Here is a 9,596-nt window from a genome sequence, read left to right as displayed (position 1 = left end):
CCAATTCAGAGACTTTCTTGCAAGTAAAATTTGAGCTGATTCTTGAATGAAAGGAGGGTTGCTTAGAAGTGGAGCTGAGAAGAAAGAAAATTATAGGTATGTGGGGCAGCTGGTATAAAGAAGCAGCAGTGGGACATAAATTGTGTGAAAAACAAGAAGTAGGCCTGAGTAGTCAGATTGAAAAAATAAGAAACTAGAAAGGGAGAAAGGCACCAGGTTATGAGGAATTTTTTTGTGAAAAATAGATGACATTATCTTTGATCACATGGGTAATAAGGAGTCACTTGTAGTTGAAGCAGAGGGGGATATAAGCAAGTTTAGTTCTTTGGAAAAGAAGCCTCAGGGAGGATCTCTCATTTCTACTTCAACCAACCAAAGATCCTGAATACGTTTCTGTATCCAAGTTCCCGATTCCCAACTTTTGGTTTTAGTTCTCCCATAACTTGTTCATGATTGTTTCTTTTGAAATTCACCTCCTGCTCCAGACCATTCATTGAGTTTTTCCTCCCGCCTACTGTCTTTGTTTTAGCATTTTCTTGTTCTTAATTTGTCAGGGCAGTCACTCTTGTCAATCCTTCTCCTTGTGTTACCATGTTCCTGACTGGGTGTGTAGGGACACCCATAACTCATCACACTATGCTTGGAGCATTTAGCATGTGTTAGGGGAGAGCTTTGGGGTTATAAAGAAAGACAAAAGATAGTGTCATGAGAGAATTAACATACATATGTAAAATAAAAATGTATATAATTAGAGATAATGCTCAGGCAGAAAATCCTAGGACTAAAGGATATCAAGAAAGACTCTCATCATATTTGTACCTTCCTGCCATGGTACACCTTCTTCTCTTTGGAACCAAGCATTCTGAATCCTTTCTTGGATTGTACATTTGTGAATGTTTGGAGTATGCCAAAAGTAGATACCCCTAGATCTACCACAATACCTTCTAGTCATCTTGCTGCCATGCACCCCAAGCTTACTGACCCTCTAACTTGAGAACCACAATCAAATACATATTGATATTTATGGAAAAGACATGCCAATAATTTGTCCCATGATTTCTCCAAACTTTTCTATGATCTTCTCCAACTAAAATTCCTATCCTGGCAATCAATTGGATATATGTATTAGTTTGCCCTCTCAAAATTCAAACTTATTAAGATCACATTTTATGTATTTTTATACCTATCTCTTTAGCAAAATGGCTGGTACAGTGACAGTATGATTTGATCAGTAGTTTGTTATGGAAGAATTTCCCCCCACATTCCCCTTGCCTATGTATTTGGTGTAATGTAGGAAATTATGTTGCATGATGTTTCCATTTGATTTATATGTTTCATCTGTAGCAGAGCTTTCTTCTGTCTCTTTACTACAAATTTTCCCTCCTGCCTTTCTAACGTGGACTTAATGTTTCTAGGCAACTCCCACTGCATTCCCTGGAGGATGAAATAGGCAATGGAATATTAAGAGATATAGTATCTACAGTCTCTGTGGGACAGACTATTGAAGCTGGTGCTTCACTAATAACATATGCTATGACTTTCCATTCTCAGAATAACATGGATTAGCAATTATCATTTTGATCAAAGTCCTGGTATCACAATCCCAAGGAATCATTACTCTTGTAACTGCCCAAATCATACTGCCAGAGAGATTCTGCTGAGAAGCTACTCAGAATGTCAATTTTTTGAAATTAGGAATAAGTTTTATCAGTTAGAGAATCTTTTGCCATCAGCTAGTTTCCTGATCATCCTTTATGATTAAGAACAAGAATAGGACTCTCCCATTTAGGATTTGTATCAAATTATCATCCAATTATTGAATATAACAATATACTAAAATCAACATGTGAAAAATAAGTGACTTATAGAGTTAAAACTCCACTTTCATAAATAAATAGTTTAATATTTTAACGTGATTCACAAATGTAAATAAATCATCTAAAATAAAGTTTTATTGCTTCATCTTTCTCTTTATTGTATTCCACTCTCATTATGTGCTTCTCCTATACATAGGTGTAGATCTCAAAAGGGCAGGATACTCAGAAACTACTTCAGTTCTAACATCTGAGGCAATCTGTTATTTCCTGAGACTCTCAGAATGCAATTTCCATTCCCTCAGAAGAGTACCTTGGAAACAGTTAAGGACTTTCTAGAGTTGACATTCTTAGGAGCAGAACCATTGGAAACATGGATGGAAGTTTCAAGAAGAGACAGTGACTAAAATGATGATCTCCATTATCAAACCGCTTTCTCGGGTCTAAGTCCCCAGGACTCAGATGATGACCAATTATTCTCCAACAGAAGTTTTGAATGCAGAAACTCAAGGCTCATGGTCTCCTTGAAAGTTCCCAGGAACAAGACCTGGATGACTCAGAACTTCTCATGTCAGGAGGCATAAGAACACATCTATAAAGAGTTAAATGTCAAGGAAAATTCAAATAGAGATAAAGGAATGACATTCCTTGGAACAATATGACTTTCAAAAATTTTCTTGTAAAGAGAGGCTTTCTTTCAAATTTTCCAGGTTCTTGGGTAGTGTTCAGGGTATAAACTCCTGGAGAAGACAGTGTTGGTTTACTTAGTTAATATTATGGAAGTATAGCATTTACAAGAAAATTAAGAGTTTAGCGGGACATTAAATATCATATCATCATAGATTAATTTTGAGGTTCAAGGAAATTGTGATAATCAAAGTCATATGGAAAGTAAGATTAGAGGTGGAATTCGAACCCAGGTCTTCTGATTTCTAATCAATTACTGTTTCTACCCTACCATGTGGCCTCCTTGGATTACCTGGTCAAATTCCTTCCTTTTATAGTAGAGAAAGCAAAAGCAGAGAAAGTTTTATTTTTTTCAAATTCACAGAAATAGTAATTGTCAAAGCCAATATTTGAACCAATTTCTCTGACTCCAAATATAGGGAATCTTCTATCACATCATAGATTTAAATTTAATTTCACTTACATACCATTTCTATTTTTTTATATCGCTCTTATGTAACATATATACATACATATATACAATAAATACACAAAGTATATATCAAAACATATGTATATACATGTATGTATACACACACACACACACACACACACACACACACACATATATATATCAACTAGACGGTACCATGGATAGAGTTAAAGGACTAGGATCAGAAAGAGTCATATTCTTGAGTTCAAATCTGACAGACATTTAAAAGCTATGTGACCATGGGCAAGAAACTTAGCCCTGTTTGCCTCAGTCCTTCATCTGTTACACAACACTCTAATGTGTGTGTATACACAAAATAAAAAAAATGTGATTGTGGAATCAGACAGAACTAAAACACAACTGAACAACTTTCTATAAACATACACATTATATGTGTGAATGTGTATATTATGTACATATATAAATAGATATGTAATGTATATGTGACATTATATATATGTATATGAATATGACATGTGCTATCAGTAAAGGTGTGATGAATTTATCATGTAGCTATGGTGGCTGCTTATTTTCTCTAGGGAGCAGAAACTATATTACTTAATTTGTGATTACCTTATGGTATTAGTGATAATTACACGTTAGTGACCAAATGATTTCTAGAATCTTCAGTCAGGATAATGAAAAATGAATCAAAATTAATTAAATTAACTAAAAATAATTTAAAACTTTCTTATAATTATGGAATATGAAAAGAGGAATAAGGCAAATAATCTGGAATGATGTAAAGAACCCAGCAAAATCAATTTCTATATAAGTACAATTTACATATTACAATAATTTTAATAGAATTAATCCTCAACTTTCATGTGGCAGCACTCCTAGAAAAAGGCATGAAAGTAAAAATGCAAATGTTGATATACTGATCCTATAGGATCTGGAGTATTAGGTTCCCATTCCCACCAAAAACTAATTTTTTTTTTTGCTAGAGATTGCTGAAAATTTACTTTCCTTCATGAAGTTCTTTAAAACAAAATATTAATTCTGATGTTATGCACTTTTCCTAAAACAGTAACCATAAAATATAGTACAGAAAATAAAATTCATAACATGAAAAACACATTTTCTTGCTACTAATTCCCTAAAATTGTGACCTTTTGTGCTAACATCTCAATTAAAAGAAATCAAAACATTGATTTCTGACAATATTCACTTTTATAACATGAAATCTATAGGATAATAAATACTGTATAAGAAATAAAACTGTTAAGCCTGAATTTTCACTTCCAGAAGATGTATTAGGATATTGTTCTATATAATTAAATTAATATTTCTTAACAATAAATTCAAAGCTGACAGTGACTGCAGACCATTCTGGCATAAAGTTTATCTAAGACTTATTTTCTCACTGTAGTGTAGGGTGTATTCAAGGAAGACTAGTACTTAGGCTATAAGAATTGCCAAGTTCTTTTCAGGACTTCTTTTTACCTTTGATATCCACCTGAACCTAAGTCTCACCTGTGGTTACAAGAAGCAGTAGCTCGCCCAGTAACCATATCCAGGAAATCATTTTGACAGACAGACTAAACTATTTTGAGGGTAACCTAGGTGTTTTCATACCTTTCAGTGAGTTGGGGGTCTATCAACCCCAAATATGTAAACTATTCATTGGTGGAATGGGCAGATGAGAACAATTAGTTCCAATGGCCATGAAGGCAACTAAAGCAGGCACTGTTGGAGTCCTTAGAACTTGGTTAGATGTCAAAGATGCCAACATCATTCACTGTGTCTAGAGCCATTCCATTACCAAGTTGTCTTGGCTCTGTCCTGACACTGGATCTTCTTGATTTTGGAAAAGAGAGAGTGAGGTTGACTACTTCATGCAGCTCTTCTTATCTCAAGATGAATTAACTTACCATTCCTATCTCCAAGTCTTATGTCAACAGGCAAATAATGAAGCAGCAGATGCAGAAACACTGAGAACTGGTAGTCACAATCCTGCACACTAGCAGCCCAGGCCTTGGGGTTGTTTCCCCACTGGAAGCAGCAACAGAATTTGGCACCCACCTGGCTGTCTGAGTAGCCCTTTTAAGAACCTCACAGCTCACCTCCTAGAGTGAGGAAGGGGCTAGAAAAGGTGCTCTAAAATTGCCTGCTTACTCACCTCTGCCCTTATTATCATGATAGATAGGGAACCCTCCCACCCCCACACACATACACACAGACACACACAGACACACACCACGAAATAGCAGCCCTAAGTGAAACAAGACTGGTAAATGAAAGCCAGCTTACTGAATTCAGGGTTCGATACACATTATTCTGGAGTAGTCACAGTGAAGGGGGAGTGATTTGAAGCTGGATTAGGTTTTGCAAAGAAAATGAATCAAATCAATAAACTTGTATGTCTATCAAAAGAAGTGAATGATGGCTCATTGCATTATTATTGGCACTTGTAGGAAAACTCCAAGCCACCATTATTAGTACTATGCTCCTACCATAATGAACCTGGGATGAAGTTAAAGAAAAAATCATGAAGACCTGGAGACCCTTACCATCGATAATACAAAAGAGGACAAGCTTATAATTTGGGTGACTTTTATGCTAGAGAAGGCTCAGAATACTATAAATGTAAGGGAATCTTGGGAGGAGCAAAGTTGGAAACAACAATAATGGTTATCTATTATTCAAGACGTGTACATCTTATGACTTTTCCACACAAACACTGTCTTCCATTTCCCTAAATTCAAAATAGATTACAGGATTCAGCCTTGCAGAAAATATTATCATATAATATACTATGTAATTGTAAGGAAGAGACACACAGAATGTGAAAATGACAAAGGCAATGTGTGGTACAGAGTGTTGCTTAGATCACAAATTCATCCTCTCCAAGGTAAGTAGTCACATTTAACTAAATTGATGGTCCTAAAGTGAAGTGACTACCAGGAGAATTAATTTCAACAGATTAGAGTGCTTCTCTGGGTGGAAACATTTTGTTGTTAACTTGAAGGGAAAGTTGAACCAACACACAGTTGGCAATAGTGGAGCAGAAGAGGAGTGGTCAACTTTAGATATTTGGTGTACAGCACTAAAATCTGCTCATTTGGATCAGAACACACAAAAATAAAAACTGGCTTGATGAAAATGATGGAGAAATAGAGAAGCTGTTAAATGAAAAAGATAACTCGACAGGTTTTGCCAGCAGGATAGTTCATCCATTTCTAAGAAGGCAATATTTAATTCCATCAAAAGTAAATTACAAAAAAATAAAGTTTAGAGAGATGTAGGACTCTTGGCTCAGTAAGAAGGCAGATGAAATTTAGTTTTATTTTGATAATAACAATTAAAAGTACTTTTATGACACCCTGAAAGCTATTTATGTGCCAAAGTCCTACAGTGTAGCTCAACTGCTTAACAGACTATCCTTAATCAATCCTGTAGCCATTGACCATTGCCTCAGATTGAAGTCAATCCATCCCAGCTGAAGTTCCAACTAAAGAAGAGGCTTTGAATGTCATTAGGCTCAATTCATGAGGTAAAGCACCTGGTGCTGATTCTATTCCAGCTGAGATTTCCAAGGTAGGTGGGTCCAGTGTTCATATAAATGCTAACTGATATTTTCCAAGTTACATAACATGAAAAGGTTATCCCCCCAGGAGTTCAAGGATGCCTCTATTGTCCTCTATAAAAGTAAAGGGAATCGATTATGCTGTGACAATCAGAAAGATGTTTCTCTTTTGGCCATTGCTGGCAAGATTCTTTGTAGAGTTCGCAAAAGAGTGATTATTAACCCAAAAGATGGTCATCTACTGAGAGTCGGTGTGGTTTCAGAAAGGGTCAAGGAATAATCAATATGGTATTTGCTGCACAACAATTCTAGGAAAAATACCAGGAGCAGAAAAGAGGTCTGTAAATAACATTTATAGATCTGACCAAGGCCTTTTCTACTGTCAATTGTAAGAGTTTATGAAAAATTATGTCAAAATATGGTTGCCCGGAGAAGTTCATAAGTATTGTATGCCACTTCCATGTTGATGTACTTGCCTGGGTTCTGGACAGTAGATGATGCTCTTGTGATTTCCCAGTCTTCAATGCAGCGAAACAAGGATGTGTCCTTGCTCCCATACTGTTTTAGCAAGTTGTTTTCACTCATGTTATCAAATGCCTTCAGGGTATCAGTTTGTTACTGCACTGCTGGTAAATTCTTCTACTTGAAAAGGCTACTGGCCAAGACCAAAGTAGAGGATGTGTTAATGCCTGATTTTTTTTTTGCAGATGATTGAGCCCTCAATGCAGCCTCTGAAGCTGAGATGCAACCCAATATGTCTTGATTCTCTCCTACTTTTATTGACTTTGGGCTAACAACACCAAGAAAACACAGCTGCTCCATCTGTCAGCACCACACCATAAATATGTGTTACCACAGGTTGTAGCAAATGGAGAAGTTTTAAAGACTGTGGATAAGTTCACTTTCCCTGGCAATGTACCTTCTAGGGAGGTACACATTGATAATGAGGTTGACACATGCATAGCAAGAACTTTCTCAGTATTTGGGAGGCTCTAAAAGAAAATGTGACAGAAGAGAATTTAGACTGACTCCCAAACTGAAAGTCTACAGAGTCTTTGTGCTGTCATCTCAGCAATTATTTTGCAATTCAAAACTTAAATTTTAAAGACAAATATTCAAAATATTCATAGAATATACTGGAAATTCTTTACATTATTAGAGTGAGCAAAACAAATGAAAGTTCTAGTATATCAGACACTGCACAAACTTGCCTGTGATGAAACTAATGTTTTTCAATCTTCTGTGCATAGACACACATGAATCTGGCTGCCAATGAAAAGCATATTATATATGTAAAATAGCAAATGCTTGAATTTCTAAAAGTCAAACACTAGAATGTTGAGGATTGACTGTAATTGCTAATTAATTAAAGCCTATCTTAGGTCTTTGGTCTATTCTAAGAATTTAGATAACCTAGAATTTATGCATTGCATCTCTATTTAAAAAGCCCAGTAGCCATTTGTAAAAATTACCAAGATTCATCCTTGCGACTGAATTAATTGTCCCAAATATTCTTCATGTTTTATTGTACAGAGACATTGAGATAGTTTCACTTCTGAGGAATCACTGGAGAGCAAATAAGTAATTTTGATTTTTCTTCAAAGCATAAATATAAAAACTTTGCTGCAACCATAATTTTAATTGATTTATTGAAACTCTAAAACTATTTTGAAAGTCTTGTCTATAGAATGGCCATGGAACAAAAATTGCCTTTGCTGAGGATTTCTATTGTATTTCCTAATTTTTTTCAACATATAAAAATACATATTTTAAAACTTGCTAAACATCTATGTAAATTACATGTTTCTTTATCAAAAGCATATTTTCTAGAAAAAGTCTTTGTTAAATTCTTTTATTTTTTTTATTTTTTAGGTTTTTTGCAAGGCAAATGGGGTTAAGTGGCTTGCCCAAGGCCACACAGCTAGGTAATTATTAAGTGTTTGAGACAGGATTTGAACTCAGGTACTCCTGACTCCAAGGCCAGTGCTTTATCCACTACTCCACCTAGCCTCCCCCTGCTAAACTCCTTTAGAAAAAAACTTTTTAGATATCTATAATGCTAAAAAATTATTTTTTAAGATTGACATAACATACCATTTAACATGTGCATATAATATTGCAACTGTCTTTAAGTTAGGTTAGATGATTATTTTTTGAATTGTTTTTCAGGTAATAAATGATATCTTTTTAAATACAGGGAGATTAATTATCTCTATGATTTTTCTAGTTCTGAAATTTGGTAATGCTCATTGCTGAGTTAGAATTTTTCTCTTAAAGTGGTTAGAAATAGTCTTATGTTAGACAAGATCTACTTTATCATATGGGCTATTTTGATCATGTAATAAATAGTAAATGATACTTTGTTTTTAAAATGTATTCATTTTATCCATATGCACATACATATTTTTAAGTTAAAAATTTTTCTTCCACCCACTCTTCCCACCCCCCTCCCCTGAGCAGCAAACAGATTAACATTGTTCCTACATATTTTGGATAAACATGTTTACATATTCATCATTTTCAGTATGAGGAATTAGGATTAAGGGAAAGAGATATATAAAAGATAATATTTATAAAGTATTCATCAGGCTCTTCTTTTAAATTTTATTTTGTTTGTTTTTCTTCTTCTTCATGGGACTAATATTGTCTAATATGGCTGTCCTAGGTCTCTGAACTTCTAAGAGGAACTGCTTCAATTAAAGTTGATCATCTCACAATGTTGTCCTTAAGGTATACATTGTTCTCTTGGTTCTGTTCCCTTCTCTCAGCATCAGATCCTGTAAGTCATTCCATGCTTCTCTAGAATCCAACTATTTATGGTTTCTTATGGAACAATAATATTCCATAGTATTCATGTACAATAACTTTTTAGCCATTCCCCAATTGATGGGTATCCCTTCAATTTCTGATTCTTTGCCATTAAAAAAAGAGCTACTATGGATATTTTAGAACATGTAGAGAACCTGAGAAAATCATCTAAAAAACTCCTTGAAATAATTAAAAACTTTAACAAAGTAGCAAGGATATAAAAATAAACCCATAAAAATTATCAGCCTTTCTATATATAAACGGCAAAAACATTTTCCCATTTTTC

This window comes from Macrotis lagotis, chromosome 1, assembly GCF_037893015.1.
Source record: "Macrotis lagotis isolate mMagLag1 chromosome 1, bilby.v1.9.chrom.fasta, whole genome shotgun sequence".
NCBI classification, from domain to species: domain Eukaryota; kingdom Metazoa; phylum Chordata; class Mammalia; order Peramelemorphia; family Peramelidae; genus Macrotis; species Macrotis lagotis.
The sequence above is the reverse complement of the archived record's forward strand: the minus strand, read 5'-3'. Positions refer to the sequence as shown.